Below are 15286 nucleotides of genomic sequence, written 5' to 3' on the forward strand. Positions count from 1 at the left end.
GGTGTCAAAAAAGCAGAGCATCTCTTTATTACCAACAGACCTCTCCATCTTTACAACTATTGAATATATATGTTTTGACCATGACAGTTTACAATCTAAGGTAACGGCAAGTAATTTAGTCTCCTCAACTTGTTCAACAGCCACACCCTTCATTACCAGATTCATCTGAGGTCTTTACCTTAGGGAAGGATTTGTACCAAATACAACATTCTTAATTTTAGAGATGTTCAGGACCAGTTTATTACTGGCCACTCATTCCAGAACTGTAAGAAGAATCGTAAAGGGTCTGAATGTAAAATCTAAATTCCGTTCTACATTCCAGAGGGCGGCAGCGGCTCGAAGATAAAACGCTAGCCTATACTCAGTCCCGTTTCTCACAAATTAGCTTTCGGTAACGGGCCGTGGTGAACATTAGCGTTTGCTGTCACCGTGGAAATCCGGTGTGGTAGAACAAAGTCACGTCAAGCCCGGTTTGCTCATCTAGCCGTTAAATAAAACCCATTTGTCTCACTTATTGCCATGACGCCTCCTGCTCAACGATAACAAATGTTGCACAACAAATACATTTTTTTCACCACGGCACTTAAAATAACCATTAGTTACTCCAGTGGCTCTGTATAGACACAACAAAACAACTTTCTAGCGTATTGTGCTGTAATGTGCTTTGGCGCATGGGGCAGATTGAACAAAAGCAAGAGGCTAGATTTAATTCTTTACTTTCATTACCAATAAAGGCATAAGGTTGTCAGCCAACATAACCATGTCTAATCAAATTGATTTTTACATCTTATAATATACCCAATATTATGACTGTCCCTCACATACAATTGTGCATGAACATACATTGGGATTGGTGGGGCAGATGGCTATGTGCTCTTGGGGGGAAGATGGTGGGGCAGATGGCTATGTGTTCTTGGGGGGAAGATGGTGGGGCAGATGGCTATGTGCTCTTGGGGGGAAGATGGTGGGGCAGATGGCTATGTGCTCTTGGGGGGGCAAGATGGTGGGGCAGATGGCTATGTGCTCTTGGGGGGAAGATGGTGGGGCAGATGGCTATGTGCTCTTGGGGGGAAGATGGTGGGGCAGATGGCTATGTGCTCTTGGGGGAAGATGGTGGGGCAGATGGCTATGTGCTCTTGGGGGGGAAGATGGTGGGGAAGATGGCTATGTGCTCTTGGGGGGAAGATGGTGGGGCAGATGGCTATGTGCTCTTGGGGGGAAGATGGTGGGGCAGATGGCTATGTGCTCTTGGGGGGGGAAGATGGTGGGGCAGATTGGGGGAGATGGTGGGGCAGATGGCTATGTGCTCTTGGGGGAAGATGGTGGGGCAGATGGCTATGTGCTCTTGGGTGCTCTTTGGGGGGAAGATGGTGGGGCAGATGGCTATGTGAGCCATGGCTCTTGGGGGAAGATGGTGGGGCAGATGGCTATGTGCTCTTGGGGGGAAGATGGTGGGGCAGATGGCTATGTGCTCTTGGGGGAAGATGGTGGGGCAGATGGCTATGTGCTCTTGGGGGAAGATGGTGGGGCAGATGGCTATGTGCTCTTGGGGGGAGATGGTGGGGCAGATGGCTATGTGCTCTTGGGGGAAGATGGTGGGGCAGATGGCTATGTGCTCTTGGGGGAAGATGGTGGGGATGGTGGATGGCTATGGTGAGCCATGGCTCTTGGGGGAAGATGGTGGGGCAGATGGCTATGTGCTCTTGGGGGAAGATGGTGGGGCAGATGGCTATGTGAGCCATGGCTCTTGGGGAGAAGTCAACTACATGTTGTTCAACTAGTAACTACATTTGGTAATAGCTTGGTGGTAGTTGAACTAAATTCAAATCTAAGTAGTGTTTTCAGTAGTTAATTAAGCAACAACCACTGCTAAGGGCTGTTCTTACCCACGACACAAGGCAGATATTGGCCATATACCACAAACCCCAGAGGTGCAAACATAAAATATGTGTGAGGTAGGGAATAATGTTGTTTATGTTTCAGCATAAGACCTGCCTAAGAACAGTTTTTGTGTTTAATAGATTATGGGAACATTTGACCCCAGAGGGATTTGTTCTTGCAATTTGTAATCTATGACATTTCAGATTTAGATATGACAATTTTTCAAGAAGTAGTTTGGATGTAAACTACTTTTTCAAAGTAACTTAAGATAAGTATGTCATATTTTGTTATTAAGGGTAGATTTAGTGAATCTTAACCTTTTCCAGTGGGAAGTAGCCTATTTTGTTGCTTGGTAATTGTATTTTCAGAGTAGCTTCTCCAACACTGTGTCCTGGGATTCCATCACGCTTGATTCAGCACCATGGAGAGCCCCCCCACCTTCTGACCACACTTTTCGATCGATAGGGTGCAAGGACAGGTCAGAGGAGCAATAGAGAGTACAAGGTCCTGCAATAGCCTACACTCAATACGAAACAGCGACTTAAAAGGGCAACACATCCACACACACTCAACATTATTTGGTTTCCTTGGAGCGCTACTGAGCTATGCGCTGACTTCTCCTTGCTGGTGGACTGCTCCCATCTAGCGGTGGAATATGGTACTACAACCTTTAGAGAACAGTAATTTTGTTATCTGATTGAGCACCCTACAATTATGCGGAACAGCAAGTCTGAACAAAACCAGCAGTTCACTTCCGAGTGTAGGTCTGGCTCCCTCCCCTCACACACACCCTCCCTGAAAGGTGTCAGAGAGAGAGGCTCAACCAACAACAAGTTGTGACAAATCCTTTTTTTAATCAAGGACAGGAGTTCGCACAGAACTCAGGTTGGGCGGTGAGAACCATGCAAGTGTTTCACTGAATGGACCGAACGGAAGAATCGATTTGAGTGGAAGTTTATTTTTCTTCTTCTTTCAGTTCAGCCTGAGAGCCTGGCATACCTCATCCTCTCGTGTCTAAAGTGTTTAAAGGATTGGAAATGCCTGGGAACGAGAGTTTCTCGTCTCTTGAAAGAGATCATTCAAAAGCCAGGGAACGACGCGTGCGCAGACTGTGGTGCGCCTGGTAAGTTGAAATGTGATGCTGATGTTATAACTTTGCTGCAAAGAACCTTCTAGCCTAGACGTTCTAGATGAGAGGGGTGGGAGTTGGCATGCAACAGGTCCTGACATGTATAGGTAGAAAAATACCTTTAGCCTATTTTAGGTCTATTTGAGTTGCTCTGGGAATGTTAGGAGCAGAATAGGTCTAGTTGCATTTTAAATCGACTTTTCATTTGTAACCTAACGGTGAACCAGAATCTGGCCTTACACGAGACGTTGGTTCAGAAATGTAAGGACGTTGTTTCCAAAAGTATGTATTTATGTGGGCTTCCGTCTGCAACGTGGTCTCAGAGCATTTCGTATTATTCTGTACTTAAATCCGAAACACCATTTAGATATGTTATGTTTCGTATCCATTTGTGGATGTCCGTCTCCATTTCGTATGGTATGTTACGCATTGTAATTCGTACAATATGTTCTGAAATGCAATTCGTACAATATTTTACGAATTTTCTAAACGTATGACATGTTACGAATTCCAATTTGTTGTGGCTAATGTTAGCTAGCTCTATTTGTTAGGGGTTAATGTTAGGAGCTGAACAGGTGTTGTGCCAAAAATCTCCCCCCTGCCAGAACCCCCCCCCCCCCCCCTTGTATTTTCTTTAATTTTGTGGTTAGAGTCAAATACTTTCGGTGGCACACATCAGAGTCAAATACTTCTATAGAATAAACTTCACGTCAGGATAGGCAACCGAAATGAATCATTGATATATGTGTGTTATATTAAACATAGAGGAGTGAGTAGAGCGGCGTCTTGCCGCCCCGGGGTGCGGGCGGGCGCTGAACGGGGAGGTCTCCCAGGGCGCCATACAAGCTAGAACCGCCACATACACTTGAAACAAATAGCCAAACCCGAAAACTGCAGACGAAAATGCTTTCTGCTACTAAGATCAGTGAAATGTAGGCTAAACTAACAATGGAGTGAAAAGCAGAAAACTCAACTAGCAAGACGCAGCAATGAAGAACGAGAAGGGGGGGAGATTTTCGGTACAACACCGGCCCGCTCATTAGGCAGGATTAGGTGGTCGCCTATACATGGCGATTAGCGAGGGTGGCTTTTCTGAGCTAAACTGACCAAGACCCACCTCCAACAACACATAAGACCTCACATAATTCTGCCCAAAAACAATGACATATGCCAACCAATGGCATAATTATGGGCTTTTTAGGTGATCGCTGATGCCTATCTGTGATAAGCAGTGCCCACTTTGTCAAAGGCAGGAGGCAAAATATGTATGTATAGATACTATAGCGGTAAGAATGCTATATCCAGAGTCAGTACATAGGGGTAAACATACTATATACAGGGTCAGTACATAGGGGTAAACATACTATATACAGGGTCAGTACATAGGGGTAAACATACTATATGCAGGGTCAGTACATAGGGGTAAACATACTATATCCAGAGTCAGTACATAGGGGTAAACATACTATATACAGGGTCAGTACATAGGGGTAAACATACTATATACAGGGTCAGTACATAGGGGTAAACATACTATATACAGGGTCAGTACATAGGGGTAAACATACTATATACAGGGTCAGTACATAGGGGTAAACATACTATATGCAGGGTCAGTACATAGGGGTAAACATACTATATACAGAGTCAGTACATAGGGGTAAACATACTATATACAGGGTCAGTTCCAGTACCATATTATAATGTACAGGGATACTGGATCTTCCGGAGACACCTGAAACCCCACCTCTTTAAGGAATACCTAGGATAGGATAAAGTAATCCCTCTCACCCCCCCCCTTAAAAGATTTAGATGCACTACTGTTCCACTGGATGTCATAAGGTGAATGCACCAATTTGTAAGTCGCTCTGGATAAGAGCGTCTGCTAAATGACTTAAATGTAAATGTAGGGATACTGGATCTATAGAGGTAGATATGTATAGGGGTAAACATACTATATACAGGGTCAGTTCCATATTATAATGTACAGGGATACTGGATCTATAGAGGTAGATATGTATAGGGTAAACATACTATATACAGGGTCAGTACCATATTATAATGTACAGGGATACTGGATCTATAGAGGTAGATATGTATAGGGGTAAACATACTATATACAGGGTCAGTACCATATTATAATGTACAGGGATACTGGATCTATAGAGGTAGATATGTATAGGGGTAAACATACTATATACAGGGTCAGTACCATATTATAATGTACAGGGATACTGGATCTATAGAGGTAGATATGTATAGGGGTAAACATACTATATACAGGGTCAGTACCATATTATAATGTACAGGGATACTGGATCTATAGAGGTAGATATGTGTAGGGGTAAACATACTATATACAGGGTCAGTACCAGTACCATATTATAATGTACAGGGATACTGGATCTATAGAGGTAGATATGTATAGAGGTAAACATACTATATACAGGGTCAGTACCATATTATAATGTACAGGGATACTGGATCTATAGAGGTAGATATGTATAGGGGTAAACATACTATATACAGGGTCAGTACCATATTATAATGTACAGGGATACTGGATCTATAGAGGTAGATATGAGTGGGTGTGTGTAGTTTATAAATGTGTGTATATGTTATGTGTGTGTGTGTGTGTGTATATGTTATGTGTGTGTGTGTATATGTTATGTGTGTGTGTGTGTGTGTGTGTATATGTTATGTGTGTGTGTGTGTGTGTGTGTGTATATGTTATGTGTGTGTGTGTGTATATGTTGTGTGTATATGTTATGTGTATATGTGTGTGTGTGTGTGTGTATATGTTATGTGTGTGTGTGTGTATATGTTGTGTGTATATGTTATGTGTGTGTGTGTGTATATGTTGTGTGTATATGTTATGTGTGTGTGTGAGTAAATGATGGAGGGAGTGTATTTGTATTTATTGTGGATCCCCATTAGCTGCTGACCAAGCAGCAGCTACTCTTCCTGGGGTCCAGAAAAATGAAGGCTGTTTATGCCATTTTAAAAACATTACAATATATTCACAGATTTCACAACACACTGTGTGCCCTCAGGCCCCTACTCCACCACTACCACATATCTACATTACTGAATCAATGTGTATGTATAGTGTGTATGTTATCGTGTGTGTGTGTGTGTGTGTGTGTGTGTGTGTGTGTGTGTGTGTGTGTCTGTGATAATGTTTCTGTTGCTTCGCTGTTCCATAAGGTGGATTCTTTTTCATCTGTTTTTAAATCACATTTTACTGCATCAGTTACCTGATGTGGAATAGAGTTCCATGTAGTCATGGCTCTATGTAGCACTGTGTGCCTCCCATAGTCTGTTCTGGACTTGGGGACTGTGAAGAGACCTCTGGTGGCATGTCTTGTGGGGTATGCATGGGTGTCCGAGCTGTGTGCCAGTACTTTAGACAGACAGCTCGGTGTATTCAGCATGTCAATACCTCTCATAAATACAAGTAGTGATGAAGTCAATCTCTCCCCCACTTTCAGCCAGTAGAGATTGACATGCATATTATTAATATTAGCTCTCTGTGTTAGAGGTTGACCGATTAATCGGAATGGCCGATTAATTGGGGCCAATTTCAATGTTTTCATAACAATCGGTAATCGGCATTTTTGGACACCGTTTATGGCTGATTACATTGCATTCCACGAGGAGACTGTGTGGCAGGCTGACTACCTGTTATGCGAGTGCAGTAAGGAGCCAAGGTAAGTTGCTAGCTAGTATTAAACTTATCTTATAAAAAACAATCAATCTTCACATAATCACTAGTTAACTACAGATGGGTGATGATATTACTAGTTTATCTAGCTTGTCCTGTGTTGCATATAATCGATGCGGTGCCTGTTAATTCATCATTGAATCACAGCCTACTTCGCTGAACGGGTGATGATATAACAAGCGCATTCGCGAAAAAGGCACTGTCGTTGCACCATTGTACCCAACCATAAACATCAATGCCTTTCTTTAAAATCAATACACAAGTATATCATTTTAAACCTGCATATTTAGCTAATATTGCCTGCTAACAGGAATTTCTTATAACTAGGAAATTATGTCACTTCTCTTGCGTTCTGTGCAAGCAGAGTCAGGGTATATGCAGCAGTTTGGGCTGCCTGGCTCATTGCGAACTGTGTGAAGACCATTTATTCTTAACAAAGACCATAATTCATTTGCCAGTATTTTACATAATTATGACATAACATTGAAGGTTGTGCAATGTAACAGCAATATTTAGACTGAGGATGCCACCCGTTAGATAAAATACGGAACGGTTCCGTATTTCACTGAAACAATAAACATTTTGTTTTCGAAATGATAGTTTACGGATTTTACCATACTAATGACCTAAGGCTCGTATTTCTGTGTGTTATGTTATAATTAAGTCTATGATTTGATAGAGCAGTCTGACTGAGTGGTGGTAGGCAGCAGCAGGCTCGTATTTCTGTGTGTTTATTATATTATAATTAAGTCTATGATTTGATAGAGCAGTCTGACTGAGCGGTGGTAGGCAGCAGCAGGCTCGTATTTCTGTGTGTTTATTATATTATAATTAAGTCTATGATTTGATAGAGCAGTCTGACTGAGTGGTGGTAGGCAGCAGCAGGCTCGTATTTCTGTGTGTTTATTATATTATAATTAAGTCTATGATTTGATAGAGCAGTCTGACTGAGCGGTGGTAGGCAGCAGCAGGCTCGTATTTCTGTGTGTTATGTTATAATTAAGTCTATGATTTGATAGAGCAGTCTGACTGAGCGGTGGTAGGCAGCAGCAGGCTCGTATTTCTGTGTGTTTATTATATTATAATTAAGTCTATGATTTGATAGAGCAGTCTGACTGAGCGGTGGTAGGCAGCAGCAGGCTCGTATTTCTGTGTGTTTATTATATTATAATTAAGTATATGATTTGATAGAGCAGTCTGACTGAGCGGTGGTAGGCAGCAGCAGGCTCGTATTTCTGTGTGTTATGTTATAATTAAGTATATGATTTGATAGAGCAGTCTGACTGAGCGGTGGTAGGCAGCAGCAGGCTCGTATTTCTGTGTGTTTATTATATTATAATTAAGTATATGATTTGATAGAGCAGTCTGACTGAGCGGTGGTAGGCAGCAGCAGGCTCGTATTTCTGTGTGTTATGTTATAATTAAGTCTATGATTTGATAGAGCAGTCTGACTGAGCGGTGGTAGGCAGCAGCAGGCTCGTATTTCTGTGTGTTATGTTATAATTAAGTCTATGATTTGATAGAGCAGTCTGACTGAGTGGTGGTAGGCAGCAGCAGGCTCGTATTTCTGTGTGTTTATTATATTATAATTAAGTATATGATTTGATAGAGCAGTCTGACTGAGCGGTGGTAGGCAGCAGCAGGCTCGTATTTCTGTGTGTTATGTTATAATTAAGTCTATGATTTGATAGAGCAGTCTGACTGAGCGGTGGTAGGCAGCAGCAGGCTCGTATTTCTGTGTGTTATGTTATAATTAAGTCTATGATTTGATAGAGCAGTCTGACTGAGCGGTGGTAGGCAGCAGCAGGCTCGTATTTCTGTGTGTTATGTTATAATTAAGTCTATGATTTGATAGAGCAGTCTGACTGAGCGGTGGTAGGCAGCAGCAGGCTCGTATTTCTGTGTGTTATGTTATAATTAAGTATATGATTTGATAGAGCAGTCTGACTGAGTGGTGGTAGGCAGCAGCAGGCTCGTAAGCATTCATTCAAACAGCACTTTCATGTGTTTTGCCAGCAGCTCTTCTCTGTGCTTCAAGCATTGCGCTGTTTATGACTTCAAGCCTATCAACTCCTGAGATTAGGCTGGCAATACTATAGTGCCTATAAGAACATCCAATAGTCAAAGGTTAATGAAATATAAATGGTATAGAGAGAAATAGTCCTATAATTCCTATAATAACTACAACCTAAAACTTCTTACCTGGGAATATTGAAGACTCATGTTAAAAGGAACCACCAGCTTTCATATGTTCTCATGTTCTGAGCAAGGAACTTAAACCTTAGCTTTTTTACATGGTAAATATTGCACTTGTACTTTTTTCTCCAACACTTTGTTTTTGCATAATTTAAACCGAATTGAACATGTTTCATTACTTATTTGAGACTAAATTGATTGTATTGATGTATTATATTAAGTTAAAATAAAAGTGTTCATGCAGTATTGTTGTAATTGTCATTATTACAAACATATATATATAAATCAACCGATTAATCGGTATCGTCTTTTTTTTGGGTTCTCCAATAATAGGTATCGGCGTTGAAAAATCATAATCGGTTGACCTCTGCTCTGTGTACATCCAAGGCCCAGCCGTGCTGCCCTGTTCTGAGCCAATTGCAAGTTGACAACACTACTTAACTGTAGTCAAGGTGCGACAAAACTAGAGCCTGTAGGACCTGCCTTGTTGATAGTGTTGTTAAGAAGGTAGACCAGTGCTTTACTATGGACAGACTTCTCCCCATCTTAGCTACTGTTGTATCAACATGTTTTGACCATGACAGTTTTACAACCCAGTGTTACTCCAAGCATTTTAGTCACCTCAACTTTCCACAACCAGATTTAGTTGAGGTTTATTGTTTAGTGAATAATTTGTCCCACATACAATGCTTTTAGTTTTTAAATATTTAGGACTGACTTATTCCCTGCCACCCATTCTGAAACAAACCGCAGCTCTTCATTAAGTGTTGCAGTGATTTCACTCTCTGTAGTAGCTGACATCAATAGTGTTGAGTCATCCACATACATAGAAACTCTGGCTTAACTCAAAGTCAGTGGCATGTCCTTAGTAAAAGTTGTGTGTGTGTTGGAGCATCAGTGTGTGTAGTGTTGAGTCATCTACATACATAGACACTCTGGCTTAACTCAAAGTCAGTGGCATGTCCTTAGTAAAAGTTGTGTGTGTGTTGGAGCATCAGTGTGTGTAGTGTTGAGTCATCCACATACATAGAAACTCTGGCTTTACTCAAAGTCAGTGGCATGTCCTTAGTAAAGGTTGTGTGTGTGTTGGAGCGTCAGTGTGTGTAGTGTTGAGTCATCCACATACATAGAAACTCTGGCTTTACTCAGGCCAGTGGCATGTCCTTAGTAAAGGTTGTGTGTGTGTAGTGTGTAGGGCTCTGTGAGGTGTGTGTGTTGGAGCGTCAGTGTGTGTAGTGTGTAGGGCTCTGTGAGGTGTGTGTGTTGGAGCGACAGTGTGTGTAGTGTGTAGGGCTCTGTGAGGTGTGTGTGTTGGAGCGACAGTGTGTGTAGTGTGTAGGGCTCTGTGAGGTGTGTGTGTTGGAGCGACAGTGTGTGTAGTGTGTAGGGCTCTGTGAGGTGTGTGTGTTGGAGCGACAGTGTGTGTAGTGTGTAGGGCTCTGTGAGGTGTGTGTGTTGGAGCGACAGTGTGTGTAGTGTGTAGGGCTCTGTGAGGCTTAGAGACAGTACATAAATAACAACAAAGGACAACATAGATGGTCTGTGTAGCCATTGTGTTAGTTATGTGGCAGTCTGATGGCATGAGGACAGAAGAATGCTGGGCAGATGCTGGATACTGCAGTAGTCCCTGGACAAGACATGCACTGACTACACTCACACGTTAATATTGGCATCTGCCAAGTCACTCGTGAAGTCACTCACAAAATGTCATTTATGTATGGGGAATAGGCCAGTTTAGTACCCAAAGGTCCCAATACACGGGGCAATAACATGCATTTAGAAGTAGCATTCAAATCTTTTTTGAATTTGATTCCCCCGCAGTCTGAAATGAGGCCGACTCAGCGCTGTAGACATCATCATGTGATTATCAGAATGAAAGAAAGTAGGATATGAAATGGAACAACAGTAAGACTGTAGGTTAACACTACTGTAGGCTACCGGGTCACTTCCAACAGAACAGACCTGTAGGTCTACCGCAATGTAGACCAACGCAGGGTTTCTGTGGCCTACGCTGACTTTGTCATAGGGGATACAACGGTGTAGTAGGTTAAAGATACACACACACACACACACACACACACACACACACACACACACACACACTCCGTGGGTTGGTAGCTGGCCCTGCACCAGGCTGTGTCATGTAGGTAAGATGGGTGTGGTCAAGCTAAAGTAAACACAAGTATGAGCCAATCGAGGGAGATGGGAGACATTCAGTACAAATGTTAAATCAAAAGGAAGGTTTCTCTTCCCTGACTGCCTTCATGTCTGCTCTGAAGGTATGTGGTCCAGCACTTTGTACTGAGTTGTAGTGTGGTATGTTGTTGTATGTCCTATACACCTTATCATTGGATCTTTACAGAGAATCTGCTCCTTTTGCTCAAGAGGACAAAGGTCAAAGCAAGCATTCCAAGTTTTTCCAATGTGAAATGTCGGTTTTTCTAAAGGTATTCCATTTGATCTAGTACCACAAACTCCCAATGAAACCACATACCTCTCTCTGTTCTCTGTTCTTCCTCTCTCTCTCTCCCTCCTTTCCTCCATCCATCCCTCCATCAGATCCTAGTTGGGGCTCCTGTTCCTTAGGAGTGTTCATCTGTGTTCAATGTTCCGGGATCCACAGGAATATTCCCGACATCGGAATGAAGGTCAAATCCCTCAGCCTCTCCCGCTGGGAAGACCAGGAAGTGAAGGTGAGCTGCTCCTCAAAATGACCCAAATCGCAATATTCGCTAACGTACATTTCTTCAAATCCAATCGGCTCTGGGTTCATTGGTATTTTTAAATCATTTCAAATGCTTCATCTGTGCTTGATTGAGCTTGCCTGGCTTGACAGACCGACAGAGTCGTCCCAAAATGGCAAACCCCGCCCATCTGTCAATCCAGGCAGGCTAGAGCTGACGCTCAAACTACTTGAAAGATTTGAAATAGTTTTTGAACCCAGGTCTGAATCCATGACTACACATTTATGACTGAGTCATAACTCCGTGATGAACCTGATATGAATATGAAATTATTTCAGACAGGCGTTTGTCCCGTCCATCCTGAAGAATAGGACATTATCCTGTAGGAAATGAATGGTTGTGCTATTTCACATTCAAAACAATCCATTGGAAGGAATTGTCTGTGTTTAGTGGCTAATACGTGGTACACATGCAATCATGACTCATCCGCCCGTCTGTTCTGTCTCTCTCAACTTCTCTCTTTCTCTGTGTGTGTGGGTGGGTGTGTGTTACAGTTCATGGCGGAGAATGGGAACGAATTGATGAAGCAGAAATATGAGGCGTTTGTTCCTGTCTACTACTACAAACCTACCCACAAAGACTGCCAGTAAGTGTGCCTGTGCGCTTGTGTGCGTGTGTGTGTGTGTGTGTGTGGTGACCATGGCAACGGGACCATTGTAATAATGACATTGTGATGAGGGGGATATTTTTGGGGACTCATGGCAAAGAGGCGCTGGCTAGGGCAGGATACTGAAAGGAACACACACACACACGCACACGCACACACACACACACACACACACACACACACACACACACACACTGTCTATTCTCTATCATGATCAATCCCTTAGAAAGACATTAGGATGAAGTGCACATTGTAATATGTTCCATAATAAGATCAGGTTGATTTCCTGTGATGTTTAATGTGTAGGAGGAGGAATCATTGAGTTTCAGTCATGTGTTTTAGAATAGTCATAGGATATGTTTCCTTGTTCATTATTTCCTCGCTTTCTCTCTCTCTCTCTCTCTCTCTCTCTCTCTCTCTCTCCCTCCCTCTCTCTCTCTCTCTCTCTCTCTCTCTGTCTCTCTCTCTGTCTCTCTCTCTGTCTCTCTCTCTCTCTCTCTCTCTCTCTCTCTCTCTCTCTCTCTCTCTCTCTCTCTCTCCCTCTCTCTCTCTCTCTCTCTCTCTCTCTCTCTGTCTCTCTCTCTGTCTCTCTCTCTCTCTATTCAATTTAAGGGCTTTATTGGCACGGGAAACAAATGTTTATATAAGGTAGATAATAAACAAAAGTGAAATAAACAATAAAAATGAACAGTAAACATTACACTCACACAAGTTCCAAAATAATAACGACATTTCAAATGTAATATTATGTCGATATACAGTGTTGTAATGATGTGCAAATAGTTAAAGTACAAAAGGAAAATAAATAAACATAAATATGGGTTGTATTTACAATGGTGTTTGTTCTTCACTGGTTGCCCTTTTCTTGTGGTAACACGTCACACATCTTGCTGCTGTGATGGCACACTGTGGAATTTCACCCAGTAGATGTGGGAGTTTATCAAAATTGGTCTGTATAATCTGTGGGAAATATGTGTCTCTAATATGGTCATACATTGGGCAGGAGGTTAGGAAGTGCAGCTCAGTTTCCACCTCATTTTGTGGGCAGTGTGCACATAGCCGGTCTTCTCTTGAGAGCCATGTCTGCCTACGGCGGCCTTTCTCAATAGCAAGGCTATGCTCACTGAGTCTGTACATAGTCAAAGCTTTCCTTATGTTTGGGTCAGTCACAGTGGTCAGGTATTCTGCCACTGTGTTCTCTTTGTTTAGGGCCAAATAGCATTCTAGTTTACTCTGTTTTTTTGTTAATTCTTTCCAATGTGTCAAGTAATTATCTTTTTTGTTTTCTCATGATTTCCTTGGGTCTAATTGTGCTGCTGTCCTGGGGCTCTGTGTGTTTGTGTTTCTCTAGGTTCATCTCTCTGTAGGTGATGACTTTGTTATGGAAGGTTTGGGAATCGCTTCCTTTTAGGTTGTTGTAGAATTTAACAGCTCTTTTCTGGATTTTGATAATTAGCGGGTATCATTCTAATTCTGCTCTGCAGGCATTATTTGGTGTTTTACATTGTACACAGAGGATGTTTTTGCAGAACTTTGCATGCAGAGTCTCAATTTGGTGTTTGTCCCATTTGGTGAATTCTTGGTTGCTGAGCGGACCCCAGACCTCACAACCATGAAAGGCAATATAACTGATTCAAGTATTTTTAGCTAGATCATAATTGGTATGTCGAAGTTTATTTTCCTTTTGATGGAATAGAAGGCCCTTCTTGCCTTGTCTCTCAGATCGTTCACAGCTTGTGGAGGTTACCTGTGGCACTGATGTCTAGGCCGAGGTATGTATATTTTTCCTGTGTGCTCTCTCCCAACTCATTCATACCAGGGCTGAAATAGTGAGATAACAGTCTCAGTGTCTGAATGGTTCCTGCTCCTGTGCATTCCTGCGCCTGTCTGCGTTCCTGCGCGCCTGTCTCCCAACTCATTCATACCAGCGTGTCTGAAATGGTGAGATAACAGTCTCAGGTGTCTGAATGGTTCCTGCGCCTGTGCATTCCTGCGCCTGTGCGTTCCTGCGCCTGTCTCCCGACTCATTCATACCAGCGTGTCTGAAATAGTGAGATAACAGTCTCAGGTGTCAGTGTGGTTTGTGTCTTGGCCCCTTTCACCAGGGTTTTAGACAAAAAACATTCTCTGCTGTTATGTGGCAGGTCATCTTGGAACTATCTTGAATCCTTATGTTATGTTTTAATGAGTGTCAGAGATACCTGATGTTTTCTGTGTGTGTGTGATGGTTTGTTTGAATGCGTGTCGTGTGTTGTTGACTGTCAAGTGTTTATCTCACGCTGGGACCGATGGCTTGTCTCGTCCGTCGTCTCGTCTTCGTCTAGTAATCAGCAACGCTAATCCTTCCATCAGCTCTCTGGGCTTCCCAGCAGTCATCAGACAGCACTCAGCATGGACACACACACACACACACACACACACACACAGACTCACACACACACACACACACACACACACACACACACACACACACACACACACACACACACACACACACACACACACACACTCACACAGACTCACACACACACACACACACACACACACACACACACAGACACACACACACACACACACACACACACACACACACACACACACACACACACACACACACACACACACACACACACACAGACAGACAGACTCACACACACACACACACACACACACACACACTCCCATCTGGTTATTATGTAGTCTGGCTGATTGCAGTACTTGACATGGACGGTTGTGTCTGAAGAGATGGAGGGAGGGAGGAGGGAGAGAGAGGAAAGAGGGAGAGAGAGAGGAGGGAGGGAGGAGGAGATAGAGGAAAGAGGGAGAGAGAGAGGAGGGGAGGGAGGAGGGAGAGAGAGGAAAGAGGAGAGAGAGAGGAGGGAGGGAGGAGGGAGAGAGAGGAAAGAGGGGAGAGAGAGGAGGGAGGGAGAGGAGACAGAGGAAAGAGGGAGAGAGAGAGGAGGGAGGGAGGAGGGAGAGAGGAAAGAGGGAGAGAGAGAGAGGGT

The 15286-nt window shown here is 43.0% G+C and overlaps 1 pseudogene; it reads left to right on the forward strand.

Annotated features, from left to right (window-relative positions):
• Positions 1-1946: 1946 nt before the first annotated feature.
• The window catches only part of LOC115125435 (arf-GAP with dual PH domain-containing protein 1-like), a 52520-nt pseudogene continuing 39180 nt past the window's right edge, over positions 1947-15286 (forward strand).

Source organism: Oncorhynchus nerka, linkage group LG15, assembly GCF_034236695.1.
Source record: "Oncorhynchus nerka isolate Pitt River linkage group LG15, Oner_Uvic_2.0, whole genome shotgun sequence".
Taxonomy (NCBI): Eukaryota; Metazoa; Chordata; class Actinopteri; order Salmoniformes; family Salmonidae; genus Oncorhynchus; species Oncorhynchus nerka.